The following is a 24459-nucleotide window of genomic DNA, read 5'->3' as shown; positions in this document are numbered from 1 at the left end:
GTTCCACATGACAAATAATAGATATTTTTTCAGTGACCTGGAGGAGAAATACTTGCAGATGCACATCAAGATGGGGGGATGATGGAAGGTATAGCGTGGTCGGGATTCATACAGTCACCTTTCAAAGGGAGTTGATCTCTCCCCTCAGGCTCAAGGATGTCATGTTCATTCGGGGCCTAAAGAAAAATATCATCTCTATTGCAGTTTTGGAAGACCGTGGTTATGATGTGATATTTAGCAAAGGAAAGGAATTCCTAATACACATAGCCACGAGATAGGTGAAACATATAGAGATTCCTGTGAAGAACCTGTATAAGCTAGATGTGGAGGATTATGCTTCATTGAGCACAAAGACGAAGGAGACGCAGAGCCACAATGTCTGTGAACTTTGGCATAGAAGACTTGACCATTTTCATCATGGTGCTTTGAAGATCATGGAGCAGATAAACATAAACCTCCCCAAAGGAGCACTTGATCAGAAGGATGTATGCAAAGGATGTACTTTGGGGAAGTACACAAAATCCACATTCCATGATCAAGACAAAAAAGCATATGCAGTCATAGAAAGGATCCAATCTAATGTTTGTGGATCTTTCTCGACAACCTCCACTACCAGGCACATATATTTTGTCATTTTTATTAATGTCTTCCCATGGAAGTGTTAGATCTTCATACGAAAGAAGGATGAGACATTCTACAAGTACTTAGAATTCAAGGCACTGGTTGAGAAATAAATAGGAAAGAAGGTGAAGGATCTCAGGAGTGATAATGGAGGTGAGTATGTGTCGAATGAATTTAAAAATTTCTATGCAAAAGAAGTCATTTGAGAGAGTTGAAAACACCCCACAACCCTTAGCAGAATGGGGTCATTGAGAGAAAGAACCGTAGCATTGTGGAAGAAACAAAGGTGATGTTTCATGATTAATGCCTACCTCTACATTTGTGCAACGAGGCATGCAACACAACAATCTATTTGCAAAAGTGGAGTCCTCATCAGATTTTTGGCATGATTACACCAAAAAAGGGTTTCTCAAAGGAGAAATCTAAATGTGACGCACTTCATGATTTTTGGAGCCTATGTTTACTGCTGTGTCTCCAAAAAATCAAGGAAGAAGCTAGAGTCGACAACAAAATTGGGGGTATTTGTGGGTTACACAGAAACTCCCCACAACTACCGTGTGTACTTTCCATCCCTCAGAATGAAAGTTGTGTGAAGGGATGTAAAATTTGATGAACATAAAGTGATGCAGTGTTCTCTTGAGAGGGAGCTTCATATCCCACCAGAAGAGGAGATTTTAGCTCTAAAGGAGGAACTTCAAGAAGCTTGGAGCAGCCACAAGTTGAGAGAAGAGAGTGCAAACAACCACTCAAGAATAACCATCCAAAGAAGGAAAAAAAGGTATCAAGGAAGCTGAGACACTTATGAACGATGCGAGGGAGAATGTGGGTGCTCTTTCAAATCAGCGTAGGCAAAGAAGGCCACCAGATTGGTACACTGGCTACATGGCTCTAATGATTGAGATTATAGAGACTGAGCCATCCTCTTTCGAGGAAGCAGTAGAGAAACCTGTATGGGTTAATGCAATAGTGGAGGAATATGAATCCATTGTAAAGAAAAATGTTTGGGAAGTGGTTCCAAGACCAACAGATAAATCAATTTTGAGTTCAAGATGGATCTTCAAGGTAAATCATGCAGCAAACGAAAGCATAGAGAAGTTCAAGGCTATATTTGTGGCCAAGGGTAAATATCAAGTTGAGGGGATTGACTATGAGGATACCTTTGCTCCTATAGAAGGGTACTCATCCATTATATCAATTCTTCCTCTGGTTGCACGGATGGGGTGGAAGATCCACCAAATGGATGTAAAAAAAGCATTCCTCAATGGAGTTATTGATGAGGAGGTGCATATTGAGCAAACAGAAGGCTTCGAGACTTTTGATCAGGAGTATCATGTGTACAAACTCAAGTGAGAATTGTACAGTCTCAAACAAGCACTCTATGCTTGGTACACCAGGATCGATAGTTATCTCACCAGTTTGGGCTTCACCAAAAGTGAAGCAGATGCAAACCTCTATCATATTATGGTAGAAGTTAAATTGTTGATTATTGTCTTGTATGTTCATTATTTGATTTTAACTGGTGATGAGTAGCTAATGAGAGCTTGCAAGGAGGACCTTGCAAGAGAGTTTGAAATTAAGGACATGGGTCTCATGCACTACTTCCTCAGATTGGAAGTATGGCAAGGCAATGGGGAATTGTTTGTCTCTCAGGGAAAGTATGCCGACGAGATACTTCCACATGGACAATTGCAAACCCATGGAGACACCTCTAGCGACCAACTGGATGAAGGAGGATGCCACTTCAGGTGAGGAAGTGGATGCTACTGTTTACTCACAGTTGGTGGGTTCACTAATGTATCTTGTGAACACGCGAATAGATATGTGCTATGCAGTCAACCAAATGTTCCAAGCTATGGTTAGTCCAACCAAATTATTTTGGTGGGTAGCTAAGCATGTTCTATAGTACCTCAGAGGCACTACCCAGTTTGGACTATGGTACAGATGGATAGAGGGAGTGAAGCTATGTGGCTTCACAGATGCAGATTGGGCGAGTATTCCATCAGACCGAAAGAGTAAATCAGGTGGAATTTTCAGTGTTGGGTCCATAGGGGTTTCTTGGTAAAACATGAAACAAAGATCTCTGGCACTCAACTCGATAGAAGTAGAATACATGGTTGCCAGTCCAGTAACATGTGAGGTGATTTGGACCAGAAAGATACTTGTTGGCTTCTTTGGTCAGATGATGGATCCAACTGTGATCTACTGTGATAATCAAAGTTACATCAAGCTCTCTGAAAATTTTGTTTTTCACGATCAATCCAAACATATAGATATCTGGTATCACCGTTTACAAGACTGTGTGCAAAGGTGGATAATGTTGTTGCAGTACATTCTGACAGAGGAACAAGATGTTGACATTTTGAAAAAGGCCTTGTCAAGAGGGAAGTTTGAGTTCGATAGTTGTAGGATAGGGGTGGTTGATAATCCATTTTTTGCTGAGCGGGAGTGTTGAAAAATGCAGCAAGAAATTCTCAATTTGATTTTTCCTTTATTAAATTGAGAAAATTCAAATTTCCACATCAGCAGACAACTTGGATGGTGTTAAATTGTGTGACATGGATTATAACATAGTTACCAATAAAACAGGAACTATTACCTCAAAACAGGTACTCGAGCCCAAAAACCCCAAAAAAACATGAAAAAACAACCCAAAAATGAAAATTGTTTATGCTAGAACAATGTTTTTTTTAGGGTAAATTTTCAACATTTTTTTTAAATGGAAGTAAAAACCATTTTTGTTTTGAAAAATGGATGAAAAAAACACCCTTAAAAAAATTTGTTTATTCTGGAATAACAAAAAAATTCGGGTTACAATTTTGACATTTTTTAGCAATGGAGTTAAAGAGAAAATATCTGGACTTTGAAAAACTGTAAAATTCCAACAATTCTCAGACATGATGTTAAAGATAAAATATCATGTCTTGAATCTTGATAATTCCAACTATTTCCATCCATGTTGTTAAAGATAAAATATCTTGACTCTAAAAAACCTTGAAATTGTAATTGTTTTCAACCATAGCATTAAAGATAAAATATCATAATTCAGAAACACCTTAACATTTTGACAAATTTTCAACCTTGTAATTAAAAACCTTCAGTTTGTAACACATTTCAACCATGAAATTATGGACAAATTATATGACTAAAACAATTTTTAAAAATGAACAAGTAAATGAAAGATTCATTATTCCAAGAGTAATTTTTAGCAATGGAGTTAAAGATAAAATATCTGGACTTTGAAAAACTGTAAAATTCCAACAATTCTCGGACATGATGTTAAAGATAAAATATCATGTCTCGAATCTTGATAATTCCAACTATTTCCATCCATGTTGTTAAAGATAAAATATCATGACTTTAAAAAACCTTGAAAATGTAATTGTTTTCAACCATAGCATTAAAGATAAAATACGATAATTCAAAAACACCATAACATTTTGACAAATTTTCAACCTTGTAATTAAAAACCTTTAGTTTGTAACACATTTCAACTATGAAATTATGGACAAATTATATGACTAAAACAATTTTTTAAAATGAACAAGTAGATGAAAGATTCATTATTCCAAGAGTTTATTTTTAGCAATGGAGTTAAAGATAAAATATCTTGATTCTAAAAAACATTGAAGTTGTAAATGTTTTCAACCATAGCATTAAAGGAAGAATATCATAATTCAGAAAAACCTTAACATTTTGATGAATTTTTGACCTTGTAGTTAAAAACCTTTAGTTTTCAACACATTTCAACCATGAAATTATGGACAAATTATATGACTAAAACTTTAAAAATGAACAAGTAAATAAAAATTCATTATTCCAAGAGTAAATTTTAGCAACGGAGTTAAAGATAAAATATCTTGACTCTAAAAAACCTTGAAATTGTAATTGGTTTCAACCATAGCATTAAAGGTAAAATATCATAATTCAGAAACACCTTAACATTTTGACAAGTTTTCAACCTTGTAATTGAAAACCTTCAGTTTGTAACACATTTCAACCATGAAATCATGGACAAATTATATGACAAACAATTTTCAAAAATGAAAAAGTAAATGAAAAAATTATTATTCCAAGAGTGTTTTTTATTTCAGAGGATAAAACTATAGCTCTTTTCAAATTTTAGCCTAAGACAACTTATCCTATTGTAAGAAAAAACTAAAAATCAACCATCAAAATGAAGCATTAAAATTTCAACAATTTTAAAACTATCTTATACCAAATGATAACAATAAATAATATCATGACAATATCACTGTATAATTTAAAAAACCAACATTAATTTCTAATATTTTTTACTTTTAATCAAAATATCAACTTTTGAAGATTGAATATCACATACATTAAAGCGTATAATCCAAAAAACATAGAAATGACACATAACTTTATGTAAGATCATATGGAAGTAAAAAATATTTATTTCAAGTTACCATGCAAACATCTCTAAAGACATGAATTTCTTTTAATTAAAACATTAAATCCAACAAACATAGAAATGACTCATAAATTCATGTAAGATCATATGGAAGTCAAAATATTTATTTCAAGTTACCATGCAAACTTCATTTACATAAAATGTCTTAGACATTTATTCAAAATCATCCATAGGATCTGGCACACCATCAAAATCTACATCTTCAGATGAATGACTAGATGCAGATGAAGATGACCCATATTCTTCTCTTTCATCAACTAGAGCCCCATCTGAGTCAACATGCATGCCCACCATTTCAGGTTTCAAAAGTCTTCTAGATCTACGACTAGGTTCAGCAGACTCCCATCTCAACATTGTTCCTTCTTGTAGCAACTTCTTCAAAATATCTATGGTCTTGAAGCGAAGAGTTCCTCTCTTTCTTAAATTGAAGTCATAGACAAGTATGTTAACATCCTCCAATTTTAATAGGTCTATGCGATGACGATTTATATTTGTACCCTTTTTTTTCTCTTTCTGAGAATTTTTTTATCAACTACCATCTCTGGCTTGTACACATCATTGAATAGGTAGGTATTTGTGGCATACCAATGTATCTCAACAACTCTAATATCTTCATTTTCTTTAATGACTTTTATAACCTTCGCAACCCAAAAGAGACAGCCAAGTGGATCTCCATCTGCTAATACTGCTATCATGCAACCCTCCTTAACATCCTACACAGAACCCCTGTAAAGGTCTTCCATGGATTCACGTTGTGCACACGATCTTCTAGAACCAATATAGATTTCTCTTTCCTCTTCATGTTGAGAATTAAAAATGCCTTGAGATTGTTGTTGTTCAACAATGTGTCTTTCCACCTGTTCATTTGGCATATTTTGAGGCCAAATAAATGGAGTCTTCAAAAGTTTATATTAATTTCCTGATATTGAGATGATATCACTTTGATCATTGAAAAAAGACTCCCACCAAACTAAATCAGCAACATCAAAGTAGTCATATGTATCTCTAATACATTTTTTTATTTCTTCCAAACATTCAAAATAATTTATCTCTCTCTTATGCCTTCGTGCATTATTGAGTTCAACAACTGATTGTAATAATATTATCTTTGATGCAAATATTGGATGATCTAGAATGAACTTCAAAAATGCTAAACCTGACGATTGCCCCATTCTGCAACAGTTGAATACTTCTTGCCCCATATAAGTGTTTTTCCATCAATTTTTTTGATACGAAATTGATGCTGGAAGCTAATGTCATTAAGTTGTTCAATGCATTTCTCCTCACCATGTGATCCCAAAATAAACCTTCGCATGTCAATAGTTTCCTCCAACACATGAAAAACAGGCTCTGGAATATATGCTTTCTTAATACATTCAATTAATGATGGAAGGCTCCCAACATTCTTCCTCCTCAATGTTACTGAAAACGACTAAACATCTGATCAATATGGTCATGAGTGTGCCCAACAAGAAGGAAACCAACCTTTACCTTTTTTAAAATTCCCATTTGAACAAGCATGTTTAGATATCCAAAAATAACTTGATTTTTATTTTCATGGCTTGTGTTATCCAATTGCAAATACAAAACTTTAGGAAGAATACTAGACCAATGAGAAAGCACATCATGGATTATAGTTATGGTAAGATTTGCATCATTATGAATATTTGGAGTTGTGAATTAAACCCTTGGAAACATCTTCCCGTTAAAGACCATACAGCCAACCAAGTGAAACTAAATAAAATTTTCTTCCTGTAAATTTTTTGGTGTGTGGACAAAATGTGGCAGAAGTGTTTTCTTTTGGTCCATACCATCAATTATCAAACCCAAATATTTATTTGGATTATCATAACACTTTTTCTATGTTTATACAATTTTTGTCTTTCACTTGTTTGCTGATTGTGATGCTCTTGAAGTGATTTGAAAATGGAATTTGCACATAAAATAAGAAATCTACTAATAAATATATTTTCATAGTTGATAACTATCCAATTTTTAAAAATAATCTTATGAATGCATACTTCTTTCCGCCCCTTGAGATTTATCTCTTTTTTATTTAAGAGAAGCACATGTACTACAAATCCCCATCCTTGTCTTCTTAGGAATACGAACATTTTTGAATTTGTTCCTCCATATCCTTGTAAAATATGAATATGTAATACAATTGCCATCTCCTTCAGCACCTTATGCATATTCTCTATATAATTTGTATATTTCTCGTCTTGAGAAATTATCTAGAATATGTATTGTGTCATTATTTGGCGTACACTCTCCATGCTTTGAAAAGAATTCTTTCATCCATGACATTGCAGTAATTGATGATGGTCCAACCTCTCTTTTATAACGTACTTTTAAATAATATGTAGGGTCTTTTTCCAGTCTTTCTTGGATTCTTGACAGACATAAATTATGAACTGAATGCAACATTTTGAAAGCCTTTCTATAGATCAATACATTCCCAATATGATAATCATAACCAGCTAGTGTAGATTGCATGCAACCCACTAAAAGTGAATTTGCATGCTTTTATTCATTGACAAATATTTCTTCCTTTGTTCCAAAGAAAACTCGAAATCCATATGTTTCAAGCAATCCGTTCGACAACATTCACTTGAAATCATATCACCAACAAAACTTCTAGTTGTGAGATATTCTGTCCTAACCCTTGTATAACTGGAATATTTTGGATTGATATGAAAAGGCATAATCCTACTCCTAGATACAATATTTGCTTGCAATGTCTCCCTCATTTCATTATTATCTACAGAAGAATTTTCATTATCATTAGGAGGAATATTATACTAACGAAGATAGCTAGAAAATTCATCACCGTCATTGCTTGGAAAATATTCATTACCATCCTCACATGAAGGAAATTCTTCACTACCAAAATCTGCACTTTTGAAATATTGACTAAGACGAAATTCTTCACCATCTTCATCCTTGCTTTTGAAAACCTCTCTTGGAGGACTCAATTCATCATCACCACGACTACCTTTGAAACACTCACTTAGAGAAAATGCATTATTGACATTTGTGCCTCTAAAATTATCATTTTCAAGAAACTCTTCATCCTCCCCTTCATCATTGGTGCTCGCATAATCCTTAGGATTATGACTAAGTGGAAAATATGACTCTCTATTCATAGTCAAATTATCATTTGCACGAAATTCTTCATCCTCCCCTTCATCAGTGGTGGTTTCATAATCCTTGGGATTAGGAACAAGTGGAAACTTTGAATTTCTATTTAATGGAAATTCTTCATCCTCCCCTATGTTAGTGGTGCTCTCATAATCCTTAGGATTAGGAATATGTGGAAACTTTGACTCTGAAAATTCTTCATCCCCCCCTTCATCAATGGTGCTCTCATAATCCTTAGGATTAGGAATATTTGGAAACTTTGACTCTGCAAATTCTTCATCCCCCCCTTCATCAATGTTGCTCTCATAATCCTTAGGATTAATACTATGTGGAAACTTTGACTCTGCAAATTATTCATCCCCCCTCCATCACTGTTGCTGTCATAATCCTTAGGATTAGGACTATGTGGAAACTTTGAATTTTCAAATTATTCATCCCCCCCTTCATAAGTGGTGCTCTCATAATCCTTAGGATTAGGAGGAAGTGGAAACTTTGACTCTGCAAATTCTTTATCGCCCCCTTCATTAGTTGTGCTCTCATAATCCTTATGATTAGGAGGAAGTGGAAACTTTGACTTCGGAAATTTTCATCACCCCCTTCATCAGTGCTACTCTCATAATCCTTAGGATTAGGACTATGTGGAAATTTTGACTCTGGAAATTCTTCATCCCCCCCTTCATCAGTGATGCTCTCATAATCCTTAGGATTAAGAGGAAGTAGAAAAATTGACTCTCTATTCACAGGAAATTCCTTTTGTTTCCCTTCATTAATGTTGGTCTCATCATCCTTAGGATTAAGACCGAGTGGAAAATTTGTCGCTCTATTCATAGTGAAAGAATTCCTATTACATTCATTAAAATGAATACAGTTGTTGCATGACGAATATGTCAATGCTAAAGAAAGAAAAACTTCACTATCAAAAGAATCCATGACCTTCAACCAGAAGATGTCGAATGATACAAATGCACTCTCTCCCAATGACAATATATAACTTAGAGATCGAGAATTTCCCTCTAAAGTTTCCCCCCCAAAAATTTTCCCTCCAAAGTTTGCCCCCAAAAAATTTCGTTGAAAATTTTCCCTCCAAAAATTTCATTTTTAAATATTTCCCTCAAAAATTTTCATCTATAATTTACTTGAAAACATATTACGAAACTTTTGGTTTTGGAAAATTTCACCCTAGTTTCTATTCAAAATATTGATAGAATCTCAAAATATTCTTTCTATTTAAATTATTTAACATTGACTATGTAAGTGAATTAATTTTTATAATTAATATATTTTTTTTTATCCCATAATGAATGAAGACTAACCTAAAGCTGTAATATTAACTATAATTTTTTATTTTTATTTTTATTTTTATTTTAAGTTTAATCCCACATTCAAGAAACGATAAATCAATCCCACAATCATCGCTATAAAATAAAATTCATTGTTTATATTCATCACATCACATCAAGTCTTTTGGATCTTGTTAAAAAGTTTGGAGCGATTTGCAGAGGACCTACGAAGGAGCTGCATTGTCTTGTCATAGATAGCACATTCAACGAGCGTTTTACGCATTTTAAAGGTTAGTTTTCTTTGTCTTGTCATAGATATCACATTCAACGAGAGTTTTATGCATTTTAAAGGTTAGTTTCCTTTATATCTTGACTATTTATAGATGAATTTAGGGAACAAACCACACACACACACACACACATATATAGGGACGAAAAGGAGAAAAAAATCACAAATTTGTAGATTTTTAGGAGAAAATTTAAGATTTTATTTTTTATTTTTTAGGCTTTTGAAATAAAAAATGGGTGTTAATTTTTTTTAATTTCGTTTGGGGAGCATTAAAATTATTGCATGCAAAAAAAAAAATTGTTCAATTAGAAAAAAATACATTTATTTTTTTTGTTATATATTTGTAATTTTTGTTTTTTATTTATTTTTTAATTGAAATTACATTTATTAAATACTATTAATAAATTTTTTCTTTATTTCTTATTTCATTTGGTATTTTAAATTGACTTCTTTTTAAAATTAAAATATATATGTTTGAAAATATTCAAAAATTTTAGTTTTAATTTTATTTTAAGAAAATATTTAGAATTTTGTGTTTTTTTTTATTATATAAATTTATTTTTATATGTTTTTTAATTATTAAAAAATAATTTATAAAAATAAAATCATTAGTATTTTTTATTTTAAATTAATTTTGTTTAATTATTAAATATTATTAAAAAAAAATCAAATCGACCATTTTTTTGTTTTGTTTTATTTTATTTTTTTATTTATTTAAAATTATAATTATAATTTTATAATTACTTGTTTTGTTGTTCAGATTATCTTCCGAATACATCGCATAAGGATTTTTTTTCATCGACGTTTCGAACCAGCAACGGTGGTTCATCTTCAGGATGTGAGAGAATATTGAAAGACTGGTCTTATTTTTCTACTTATATATATGGAGATGCTTAGCCGACAGATAATTGATGAGTCTCTGCATCTCTTCAAAAATGTAAGGTCAGTCTTCTTTTTCGTTAAGAGCCATCTGTGTCGTTCAAATCTGCGAACTTCTTTCATCATCTCCCTTCCGTATTAGGTGAGTATCTTGTCTTTGAGGTTTCTGCGAGTTTCATTATTGTTCAGATTATCTTCCGGATACATCGCATAAGGATTCTTTTTCATCGACGTTTCAAACCAGCAACGGTGGTTCATCTTCAGGATGTGAGAGAATATTGAAAGTCTGGTCTTATTTTTCCACTTATATATATGGAGATGCTTAGCCGACAGATAATTGATGAGTCTCTGCATCTCTTCAAAAATGTAAGGTCAGTCTTCTTTTTCATTAAGAGCCATCTGTGTCGTTCAAATCTGCGAACTTCTTTCATCATCTCCCTTCCGTATTGGGTGAGTATCTTGTCTTTGAGGTTTCTGCGAGTTTCATTATTGTTCAGATTATCTTTCGGATACATCGCATAAGGATTCTTTTTCATCAACGTTTAGAACCAGCAACGGTGGTTCATCTTCAGGATGTGAGAGAATATTGAAAGACTGGTCTTATTTTTCCACTTATATATATGGAGATGCTTAGCCAACAGATAATTGACGAGTCTCTGCATCTCTTCAAAAATGTAAGGTCAGTCTTCTTTTTCGTTAAGAGCCATCTGTGTCATTCAAATCTGCGAATTTATTTCATCATCTCCCTTCCGTATTGGTTGAGTATCTTGTCTTTGAGGTTTCTGCGAGTTTCATTATTGTTCAGATTATCTTCCGGATACATCGCATAAGGATTCTTTTTCATTGACGTTTCGAACCAGCAACGATGGTTCATCTTCAGGATGTGAGAGAATATTGAAAGACTGGTCTTATTTTTCCACTTATATATATGGAGATGCTTAGCCGACAGATAATTGATGAGTCTCTACATCTCTTAAAAAATGCAAGGTTAGTCTTATTTTTCGTTAAGAGCCATCTGTGTCGTTCAAATCTGGGAACTTCTTTAGTCATCTCCCTCCCGTATTGGGTGAGTATCTTGTCTTTGAGGTTTCTGCGAGTTTCATTATTGTTCAGATTATCTTCCGGATACATCGCATAAGGATTCTTTTTCATCGACGTCTCGAACCAGCAACGGTGGTTCATCTTCAGGATGTGAGAGAATATTGAAAGACTGGTCTTATTTTTCCACTTATATATATGGAGATGCTTAGCCGAAAGATAATTGATGAGTCTCTGCATCTCTTCAAAAATGTAAGGTCAGTCTTCTTTTTCGTTAAGAGCCATCTATGTTGTTCAAATCTCGGAAATTCTTTCGTCATCTCCCTTCCATATTGGGTGAGTATCTTGTCTTTGAGGTTTCTGCGAGTTTCATTATTGTTCAAATTATCTTCCGGATATATCGCATAAGGATTCTTTTTCATCGACGTTTCGAACTAGCAACGGTGGTTCATCTTCAGGATGTGAGAGAATATTGAAAGATTGGTCTTATTTTTCCACTTATATATATGGAGATGCTTAGACAACAGATAATTGATGAGTCTCTACATCTCTTCAGAAATATAAGGTCAATCTTCTTTTTCGTTAAGAGCCATCTGTGTTATTCAAATCTGTGAACTTCTTTCATCATCTCCCTTCCGTATTGGGTGAGTATCTTGTCTTTGAGGTTCCTGCGAGTTTCATTATTCTTCAGATTATCTTCTGGATACATCACATAAAGATTCTTTTTCATCGACGTTTCGAACCAGCAACGGTGGTTCATCTTCAGGATGTGAGAGAATATTGAAAGACTGGTCTTATTTTTCCGGAAGATAATCTGAACAATAATGAAACTTGCAGAAACCTCAAAGACAAGATACTTGTTTTGTTTTTATTTTATTTTTTTATTTAAAATTATAATTACAATTTTACAAAAAAAAAAATTGTTTTTATTTTATTTTTTTATTTAAAATTATAATTATAATTTTATAATTGTTTTTTGTTTTTATTTTATTTTATTTTTTTATTTAAAATTATAATTATAATTTTATAATTGTTTTTTGTTTTTGTTTTTATTTTTATTTAAAATTTTATTATTTTATTTATATTCAAATTAAATTTTTATTAATTTATTCATAATTAGAATTTTAGTTTAAAAAAATAAAAAATAAAAAGAATCAGCACGTGGCCTTTTGGCCGTTGGCCTGGGGGGTGAAGGGGGCTGCGTGCAGTGCCCTCTGGGCAGCCGGGCCCTCATCCAATGGCCAAAGGGCTGGGAAATTGTTTATTTTTATTTTTTTTTCTTAAATTTTATTTAAAAAAAAAAGGAAAAATTTAATTTTCATAATAATTTTTTTATAAAATAAAAAAAAAAAAATTATATATAAAATTGTAATAAAATTTTAATAATTATTATTTTATAAAATTTTAAATTAATAAAAAAAATTATATATAAAATTTTAATATAATTTTATTTATAAATTTATTATAAAATTTTAAAATAATAAAAAAAATTAATATAATTTTTTTTAATAAATTCTAAAATAATAATAAAAAAAATTATATATAAAATTTATATATATATATCTATATATATATATATATATATATATATATATATATATATATATATATAATTGTTGATTTTAATAATTTAAAATTTAATATATAATTATATTTTTATAAAAATGCAGATATAAATCACTTTAAATTGTTTTTTTTTGTAGATATAAATTTTATAACATCTTGCTAAAATTACATATATTCAAATTCAAGCTTCTATGATTTATATTTTGATTTGAAAATAATTTTGGAAGAAAACACATTGGTAGATTTAAGCAATGCATTTCGAACCGACTAGTGTGGTTCATCATCAGGTAATAACAATTATAATGTCAATTTTTTATATTTTTTTTAAAGTAATATAATGGTTTTTTGATTAACTATATATATATATATATATATATATATATATATATATATATATATATATATATATATATATGCTTTTCAGGAATATGGCATCTAGTAGTTTATCATTTCCAAATTTCCCCATAAATCTAGCTTCAAATTGCGCCCATGAAATGATACTTTGGGGAGGTTGAGCAATGTACCATGTAGTGGCCTTCCCATCCAATGTATAAGGGGAAAATCCTTTTCAGGAATATGGCATCTAGTAGTTTATCATTTCCAAATTTCCCCATAAATCTAGCTTCAAATTGCGCCCATGAAATGATACTTTGGGGAGGTTGAGCAATGTACCATGTAGTGGCCTTCCCATCCAATGTATAAGGGGAAAATCTACATACTATGTCTTCATTTTGAACATTCTTTTGCTTGATGACCAACATAAATGCTTTGATGTGATCCTCAGCTAGTTTCTTTGAATCAAGGTCAAATTTAGGGAGGAACTTGTCAGGATTCCTTGGCAAAGGTTGTTGTACACTAAGTACAACAACAACACCCTAATCAAGCCAAGGGGTTGTGGGATTATTTTGTGGGTTTCCTTGATTATTCCAAGGATTACTTGAGTTTTTGGTAGGATTGGAGATCTTTCAAATTCCAATGACTTAGAAGAGCCTTCTTCAATAGAGGAGTCTCCCAAGGAAGAGAGTGAGCTATGTCAGGAAGGAGAAGAGCTTGATCCTCCATGTAGAGTTAGTTGGATGGACTCATCTGTAGTCATCTTAAATGTAGATAGAGTGAGGGAAATAAATCTCTCAGTTAGAATGTCATGCAACCTATCGTTAAAAGGGGAGTTGATATGAAGGATGTCTACGGGTGGATCTAGTATGGTAGGTTCCTATGATTGAAGATCGAGAGGAGTGACTAAGCGTTGAGATTATATTCTTTGAATAGAGCTAGTTCGTTCCAATTTTTTCAGAGTTTGGAAGAGAAATTGATGGTATCTTTAAAGAAATTCGTCAATTTTGGATTGTATGTGTGTTTGAGTTGGAGTGGTAGGCTCGTTATTGGTCTGTTTAGGTTGTGTCTGAGAACTGGCAGAAGTCTCAGTGGGGGGAGTGTTTATGTGACTCATAGTGAAAATAGGTGACCTAAAAGTTTGTCATTTATGACTTCTTTTTTCCATTTATAGTTGGATGGGCCCTCCTTCGAGCACCATTTTGTTGATGCGGGTTTTGTGCACCCTAGTCAACATGGGAGAAACGACCCATACCATAGCTCTTTAAATAGCCCTTGTTGTTTGGTGTGGTTGTCCTTGATGGTTTTTAAGCTCCATTAGCCTTTGGATTCCTCTTGTTGTGAAGAATAACAATAGGGAAAAATTAATCCTAACCTATACTACCTATATGAACTACAACTACTATCAATGTTCCTAAAACTACTAGTTAATAAAATAGAATGTACAGGTTAATAACTAATAAAATTACAATAAATATAAATTATTAATTTTAGAAGAAAAATATTAGTTGCAAGAATATTATACATAAATGAAATATATGTTAGAAAAATAATATAATAAAATATGCACAAACAAAATTGTGATACATCAAAATAAAGGGCAAAACTAATCGTAACTCCGGTACAAAAAAATGAATTGAAATATAATTATCTATAGAAACAAAAAAAATGTAAATGCTAATTTAATTTATCTATGAATTTATCAATTAAAAATAAAGCGAGAAAAACAATCCTTAATGTGAAAGAAAAGATAGACAACTACTAAAATGCAAGGCTCTTATCTTTTAAAGGAATGAAGATCAAATTGTATCTATTCTTATGATTAGCATCAAGAATCAATGCAAAATAGTCTAACTAATGCAATTTTCTTTTTAGTACATGGTCAAGATATAAAGGGTTACTTTAACAATCTCATAAAAGAAATATTCATTCAATTACATGTTTATGAATCAAAACAATAAGCAAATAATTGAAAAAATCATGTAAACTTGGAAATCACTACAACAAATTAATTCAATTCATATAATGAGAGTGACATCATATAAATTATAAATCACTGGAATAAAACCACAAAGGCCTAGACCAAATATATATGCCTAGATCAATTCTCTACCTCACGACCCAAGTCACTCGATTGTAATATTGATTGCATAAGAACATATATAAATTTAATCACTGTATAACAAAAAAGAAATGAAATTACTTGCTAACTGTTTATGGAATGAAATCATACAAACAATGACTACTATCTATTGTATTCTAAGAATTTAAATTACATAGAAGCTAGTATATATAAATATGAATGACTATGAAACAATTAAAACACAATAAGTATTCAACTGAATAAAATCAAGTTTGAAAACTCATAGTGTAATTTAGAAATATATTCCACAGTCACATACAATTTAACATACATTCATTTTCTGCCAAAATCTCCCTCTATAATACTACATGTACCCCCCTTCTCTTTCTAAATCAAATGTTTATATATGATTAATATTACTAACTGTGTCTAAATTTAAACTTCAAATCGAAATTGTCTTTTGAAAAAATAATAAACATCGTTTGCTCAACCTCTTGCCCTTATCCTAGCAGACAAAATAAAATAAAAAGATAACTAATATGAATTATTTTCCAGTATCCGCAACATAAAAAGATTATCCAAAGCGATACGTTCCATGAAAGGTGAGAGTAATGTTTCAACCAACACAAAGACCTATTAAAAAATAAGAAAAGAAGATTACTATTCATCATAGTCGAGAAAGAGGGTTGTTACAGAATCTTTGATTCTATAACACCATTTTAATTTTAGTAATAAAAGACCTGACAATTACCTACCTTGATATATTCAAAGGTTGGAACATAGATAACAATAAAAACTTTATTTAGAATTACTTGGATTATCAAGATCTAAAGATATTATTACTTTGATCCATGATGACTTTACAATAACATGTGTATCAGAAGTCTATGATTTTGCTTCTGGATTGGAAGATTCCTATTGCTTTAGTTTTTCCTTAGCTAGATTAGATGACTTGAGCTGATTATTTTCCTGGAAAAGTTGACTTATTCGTCGTTCCAAGCAAGGAAAAGTTAATAATTAATGTTGATGTCAATACATATTTAGCAGAGTTTCAAAAGAAAATTTTCTAGAATCACTATTAACATCAAATGTATTATTTACATTATCAGAAAAACTTAAGCTGTCTTGAGTCCCAAGCTTGGTATTTTTGGGAATAGGCTCTATATTTTCTTTGATATTGACAAATATATCTTTAGTTGGGAGATTCATTCACTTATTTCACCTCAACCTATATATTTTTATTTCTATTTGTTTAGCTTTGATTTTAGCCTTGAGATTTTCTCTAGAATGACCCTTTGTTTCTTGGCATGCAGGTTCTATGTGAAGGTCACCATCTGAATTTTTTGAGTTCCGAAGCTTTTTCTTAGATTTTGATTTTGATTAAGTATGGTGAAGTAGAGTGTCTTTTACCTTGCTCCTAGTAACACAAACCAATGGAGCTTCATGGCTTTCATCCTTGTCATCACCAGAAAAATATAGTTGTGGTTCAAGACTGGAGTGCTCAAATATATTTACTTCATCAACACAAGAATCAGGTGAAGCAAAAAATAGAGAGGGAGGGTTAATTTAATTCTCTTGTGTGACATCATGTCGACTTGATTGTAGGGTTTCTTGAAAACCATTTTGTAAGAGAAGACTTTCCCACCATTGACAGATTTTAGACAAATGGTGTCTAACCAAGATACATATAAGACCATGGTGGAAGAGTGACTTATCTATGTTTTTATAGTAAGACTGGTAGGTTTTCGCCATTTTGGCTAAACTCTTGTGTAAGAAATAGGGTAAGTTAAGATCATGACCGAGAAAAACCATCAACAATTGGATATGATACAAACACACTAGAGTATATCAACCCTCACATGTTATCTAGTGGTGTATTAAATATAACAAATATATCCATTTCAGTTTTAGATAGTCCACAAACATACCTTTTACGAAGTAACCCTTGTTTTTGTTCTTTAGAAGCTTCTGCTGTAGGATGTCTCGAACATGATAGCTCTTGGACCATTGATCACCCTTAGTGGAGAGGGAAGTAGCTTTGGCCACAAAACCGACATCAACTTCTATTTCCAAGTTTCCAAGATTATCTCGCTTTCCATTAAAAGTGGAAGAGAAAGCTTTGACTATGCCATCATTAATCCCTTGGAATTGTTGTATAAATGACCACCAACCAACTTGCTAGAAGAGAGATTGATATTCTTCATAAATCTCAACAAGGTCAGTCCCTTCCATTTTTGTTTTGATTATAAGCATGGGTGTTTACATAAAAAAAAATTGAGCAAGGGTTAATTAGCTCAATTGACTAAAATCAGACATACAAAAGGTCTAAATCTTGGTAATTTGTAAAGAGATCGGGAAAGATGTGGAGAGAAACGAAACTAAAGAAAATGTCAAAATGAAAACCCTACAGGTCAACTTGAAAGAGCACAATGCACATTTATGAGAATGTACCATATATCTGTCTTAATAGCAGGAACTTTGATTTATTTATGGATTGAATTATGGCAATGAGTTATGGTGTATATAGGTGTTGTGAGGTAGAAGCACCAAATGGGAAACACAACATCCAGATCAAATTATGCCCAATTCATCTCGCATCACCATATATCATTTAGGATATGTAAATGATAAATGTCAATATCATAGGTTTAATTATGCCAAAACATTACATTATCGCATAAATCATACCATAACTAAGAATGTAATATACCCATAGTTTCAACAAACCCAAAGGTATATGTTCGTATGAATGTGATACAATCCATAACCAATGTAATAATACATTAGTTCATGCATTGAAATAAATATCAACCAAATGTTTTACTCATTCAAAAAGAGCCAAAGGAAAATATAAATGCTTAAAAATCATTTACTAGAACTATATAATTTGAGGTCAACATATAAAATGCAATCACCGTAATATAATCGAACTTTGAATCAAATCATAAAATCAATGTTGCCATATGATCCCAAGAATTTGGACTAGAATTGGCTAGTCTCTTAGAAATTATAACCTCATGAAATGAAATTAAAGCACAATTCATATCATTGTTACAAGACCAAAATAAGGAAACAAAATACTAGGAAAAAGAATAAAATTTTAGTTAAGGCCACATAAATAGATTCACCATGATCTAGATAATAACCAAAACTAGATATGTCCATTTTCAACAATTAAAAGAAAAGAAAAATGCAAGCAAAGGAGAGCGCACCCCCCCCCCCCACAACATATCATTTCAAAAATGAGAGGGGGAGTTGGTTGGTCTGCCAACATAGTGACATATGACATGTTTAAGCCATACCCCATATTTGGATGCCATGTGTATCCCTAGCATAGGTCATTGTAATGTGGCACCCCTAACGTGGATGCATAGATGGAAGATCTAGTTGGACTAATGGCTTATGTTGACACATTGTAGCGTAAGATTGGCTTGAAGATGATGACGTATGAAAAATGACATGGCAGACTGACATGATGACATGTGGCATGTTGAAATGACAATTTTTGTAGATCAATGGGGGTGATTTTTGGTGACACATGGCACCACTCAGAGAGTGTCACGCGGTAGGTGTGATGCCATGATGACATCAACATGAGGGTGACCAGTGACCCATAGGTCCAAGTCACATGGTGTGGTCCCGTGATATCTCTCTAAGGTCGGCCCTTTACCCAAATTGACTCTTTCTCATGTATAAATTCATGATCACATGACTTGTGGTGATAAGCAAGAAGGATGATTGAAAAGTAATATGTGAAGGCTCTGCCTTCATGGCTTTTCTAAGGAAACACAATTTCGACAGTTGTAGGTTCAATTCATTCTATATTTTTGGTTCTTGGTTTATGACTTGGCTCCATAAGTGCAAACACTTTGACGGGGATGTTTGTGATTTGATTGGCTCTTGGTATATTACTTGGCTCCATGAGCACAAACATTTTGACGAGGATATTTGTGGTTTGATTGGTTCCTAGTTTATGAATTGGCACCATGAGCACAAACATTTTGACAACGATATTTGTGGTTTGATTGGCTCCTAGTATATGACTTGGCTCCCGGTGAGCACAAACATTTTGATGTGGATGTATATGGTTTGATTGGTTCTTGGCTTATGACTTAGCTCCATGAGCATAAACATTTAGACTAGGATGTATGTGGTTTGATTGGTTCTTATTTTATGACTTGGCTCCATGAGCGCAAACATTTTGGCATAGATCTCTATGATTTGATTGAGCAAAAACAATTTGATGTGGATCTAGCTCCTAGAAAGCATAAAAAAATTTATGTGGATCTTTGTTTAGCGACTACAAACCTTTTAATTTGGGCTTCTATGGTTTGATTGGATCTTGGTTTATGATTTGACTCCTTACTAGCACAAATATTTTGATGTAGATCTCTTATTTAATGAGTGAAAATAGTTTGACATGGATCTCTATGGTTTAATTGACTCCTGGTTTATAATTTGGATCCACGTGATTGGTAGAGTGTCTAGCCTCAATCCTCATAGATTAATTGGTGCCTCATGATTAGCCCAAAAACATGACCTGATGTAAAAGAAGTATGGTTCAACGTAACAATATGACCTAGTTGGCTTAGCACTCCAAGATATGCGATGATTCCCTCTATTGATATGAATAACCATTATGGAGTCATAGGTCGAAGGAATCTATGCTACTTTCCCAAGTTGTTGACCAATAGCTAAAAATATCTTTGTATATCAATCATTTTGAAAGTAATATGAATCACTTGATCTTACAAAAGGAAATAAGGACATTGAAAAACCTTGGGATTGCAAAAATGACTTAGATCCAACTAGATTACAAATTCTCCAAAATACTATTTGAATGTAACAAAGTCTACCAAGCATAGACATTATCATATCATTCACTGAGATTAAATAAATTGCATGAAATAATCCACAATTTCATTAATATGTTAGGTTAAACATCCTTTTATGATTGACATCTTCATTCAAGAATTCCAAACTAATGAAACTTACAAAGAAAATATATATGCTCTTATTGTAAATTCATAAAGAAATATGCCAAAAAAACAAGTTATTCAAAGTATTTATGTTTATCAAATAGTTAACATTTTCAATAGAGATTTTTTTTATACAACTAATATCTTACTTCACATCTAAATAAACTAACACATAATTTAGTAAACATATTACATGTATTTACAATTGAATGAGAAATGTAACAACCCTAAAACTACTCCATACATTGAATTGAAAATAAATTACAAAATAATTATTTGATTTTATCTATATTTATCAAATATCAATAAAAAGACCGAAAACATTTATTAATTTATTTATAATTTATCAAATATACTTTTAAGTAAAACATTCATTATATTTATAAATTTCTTACTAAGTGTAATATATCAAAATATTAATGGGGGGTGGAAAGCTTACTTTGGTCTTGAAAATAATTGTAAAATAGCAAATCTTGTAACGTGGGATAAAAAGAAGTTCCTCTTTGAAACTTTAGTCACTCCTGTTATCTTATATGGCTGTGAGGTTTGGGGTTGCAACATCTCCAGAGAATCATGGAGAAAGATTGAGCAAATCCAGAAGCGTCTTATAACTTATAACCTGAAAATTAAAAGTAATACACCCTATCCTATTCTCCTTATAGAAGCAGGTCTTTCCCCTATTGAGAGCCTAGCTATGCTTAGGTTTCTATTGTACAAGCACAAAATCAGTAACATAGACGATCATAGACTTCCTAAGCTAGCTTTAAATTCTAGCCAAAACCACCTAAGGCTCAATCGAGGGTGTGATAAAGACACAAGGGCCTGGTTAAACTATTGGGAGATCAACGAAAATGATGCATTGCAAAACATAAATAACATTAAAGATATTGTTACTTCTAAGTTCAAAGAAAAAATGTGGTGTGAGAAAGACTTAGCGGCTAAAAGAAAATTAAGTTATTATAAGAAAGTCATCAACCCCACCCTAGAAGATCAAAAGTATCTCTCTATTTTAACTAGCTCAAAGAAGAAAATTAATATAGCAAAGATTAGAACGAATTCTCATGAACTCCATAGTGAAACAGGTCGTTGGGCAGTTCCTAAAACGCCATGGACGGAAAGGATCTGCTCATATATGTGAGAATAGGAACATCGAGGATGAAAACCACTTCCTCTTAGAGTGCCTCGCGTATAACCACATTAGATCTCAGTTTCACAATATTTGTTACAATACTGACCTTCCTAGCCTTTTACAATGTCAAAATTATAGTGAGCTCGAGAGGCTTCTCTCCAAGCTTTTTGAGCATAGGAATAAAATCTTAAATCAAAATAGATAATTTGTTTCTTTAGGTCCGATAGACCATTATTTGGTCTCAACGGACGTTAACCATCATCATCATTAAAATTAAAAATTTAATTAATTAATTTTTATTTTAATTAATAATTAATAATTTAATTAAAAATAATAATAAATCTATATTAAATCATTCATCATATTTTGATAAAAAAATATTAATGTAAACAAAATAACATAAAAACATTGTACAAAATTTTCTTTCACAAAAACCTCTTATGTATTTAATCAAATATAAGTTAAGTTTCCTGTGTGGTTGCTAGAGAGGGTGTATGCCCAAAATCGGCAAGGAACAAGAAATGTATGCATAATTTACATATATATAACTTTATAGAGAGACATTATTCTAATTATAACGAAGAGTGCATTATTTTTCACGGGTGTTGGAAAGTGAAGAGGATTAAGGAAGAGTGCATTATTTTTTACGACTGTTGGAAAGTGAAGAAGATTTTAGTGGTCAATTTTGATTGGTAGTATAAATGTATTTGACTATATTTTCTATGTTTAGCGAAAATATGTTCAAACTTTTACATAAGTTTTGAACTTTAACTATATGGACAAACATTTTTACAATTATAACAAAAGGGTGCATTATTTTTTTTTATGGGCGTTGGAAAATGAGTATTTTGGTTGTCAATTTGTCCATTTTAATGGTATATGTTTGACTATATTTTTTATATTGATTAAAAATCTGTAAAAGTTTGGAATGGTATTTGACCGTCAAAATACTTCATATATATGTTTGAGTGCATTTTTGTTTATCAGCATTGAATTTCAATGCTGAATAGGGTTGTTATTAATATTTTTTTTATAATATTTTTTTATTGAATTTGACTATGGTTTAATATTATAAATTATTTTATTAATTAATTTAATAAATAAATAAACAAATTTCACATTCCAGATAAAACATTATTGAATTAAATAAAGTTTTTTTATAAAAATCACATGAGACAATTTTTAGTTGATAATCACAGAAACTTGAATACAGAAAAAAAATCTTAAATCTTGAAACATTATTGAATTATATTTGACCATATAAATATTTAAATATATATTGAAATAAAAATATTTTTATTTCTGTCTATTGAACACTTTCCGAGAAAGAAATTTATTTTGACCTATAAATAACGAACACTAATCTACATACGTATAAAGTTCATATTTAATTCTCACAAATCTCCGTGCTTATTTTTTAGGACCTAAATATAGAAGACACTTTCTCCAACGTTATCAAGTAAGTATATATATATATATAGATCAGTGTGCTTGGTTTTCTTTAATGTTTTCTTTATCCTATTAAAATTAAGAATATATATATCTATGTGCTTGTTTTTTTTTTAAATGTTTTTATCATACTGACATTGAGATGATAAATAAATTAAAATATGAAAAATTTAGTGCATGTTTATGTTATTTTTGTATTTATAGATTATATATTTTACGATTCACATTTATTTCGTTCAAATTTTTATATTTATTTTTGGATATAAATATGGAAAACACATTTTCCAATAATATTGAAATAAAAATAATAAAAATTTATATTTTTTAATTTTAAATATTTTTTTTATGATTTGTTTAATTTTTTAATATTTTTTATTATATTGGTTAACATTAAAATAATAAAAAAGAAAATATTTCCTACATTCAAATAAAAATAATATAATATAAATTTATATTTGTATTAATTTGTTTAAATTTTAAATATTTTTTTCATAATTGGTTTAAAATTTTTAATATTTTATTAGTGTATTGGTTAAAATTAAAATAATAATTAAAAAAAAAATTATTGTATTGGTTAATATTAAAATAGTAAAAAAATAAAAGTAAAAGATTAATAGATAAATAAGAGTTTGTTTCAGATGTAAAGATATAGGTTAATACTCAAGATTTTGAGGATTTGTAAGCATTTGGTACAAGTGTAAGTTTGTGGTTAGATGGATTATTCAGTGATAATTAGAAGAGGCGTGGTTTTCTTTGAATAAAAATAATGAGTCAACCTACATTTGAGGATATCATTATGTAATAGGTCTCCTCTAGTTTGACAACTAAATTATGATAAACTTTCCAAAAAAAAAAATTATTAAATTAATAGATATTTAAGTTTTTTTGAAGTACTAGTAAAAAAACAATTTATGTAATATATCCTTGAAGCATGAACAACGTTGTCTAGGTAAAATTGCACCATCCCGATGAAAAAAATAACTGTGAAGTGCAATCCTCAGTATACATCACAGACTGAGGACTGAGAAGATGGATGCATAATGCTCAAACTCAAATCAATCACGCAAACAATCACATTATTTCTTGCAGTCAAATGAGATACAGTTTGCAAAAATTTGACGCGAAAAATAACACTATATATATAAGAGTTGTCTTTATTGAGATTTTTTGAAAGCTTTTATGACAAGACCCTACACCCTTTCTACCTTTCCAATTCCAACACCCCTCAGAAGTTCTTCCC

The 24459-nt window shown here is 31.3% G+C and overlaps 1 pseudogene; it reads left to right on the top strand.

Annotated features, from left to right (window-relative positions):
- The window catches only part of LOC149181584 (mitogen-activated protein kinase kinase 9 pseudogene), a 172213-nt pseudogene that overhangs the window by 4250 nt on the left and 143504 nt on the right, over window positions 1–24459 (top strand).

Source organism: Pinus tabuliformis, chromosome 3_2 (assembly GCF_031772625.1).
Source record: "Pinus tabuliformis cultivar Carrire ecotype Pingquan chromosome 3_2, CPIR1, whole genome shotgun sequence".
Lineage (NCBI taxonomy): Eukaryota > Viridiplantae > Streptophyta > Pinopsida > Pinales > Pinaceae > Pinus > Pinus tabuliformis.
The sequence above is the reverse complement of the archived record's forward strand: the minus strand, read 5'-3'. Positions and strand labels throughout refer to the sequence as shown.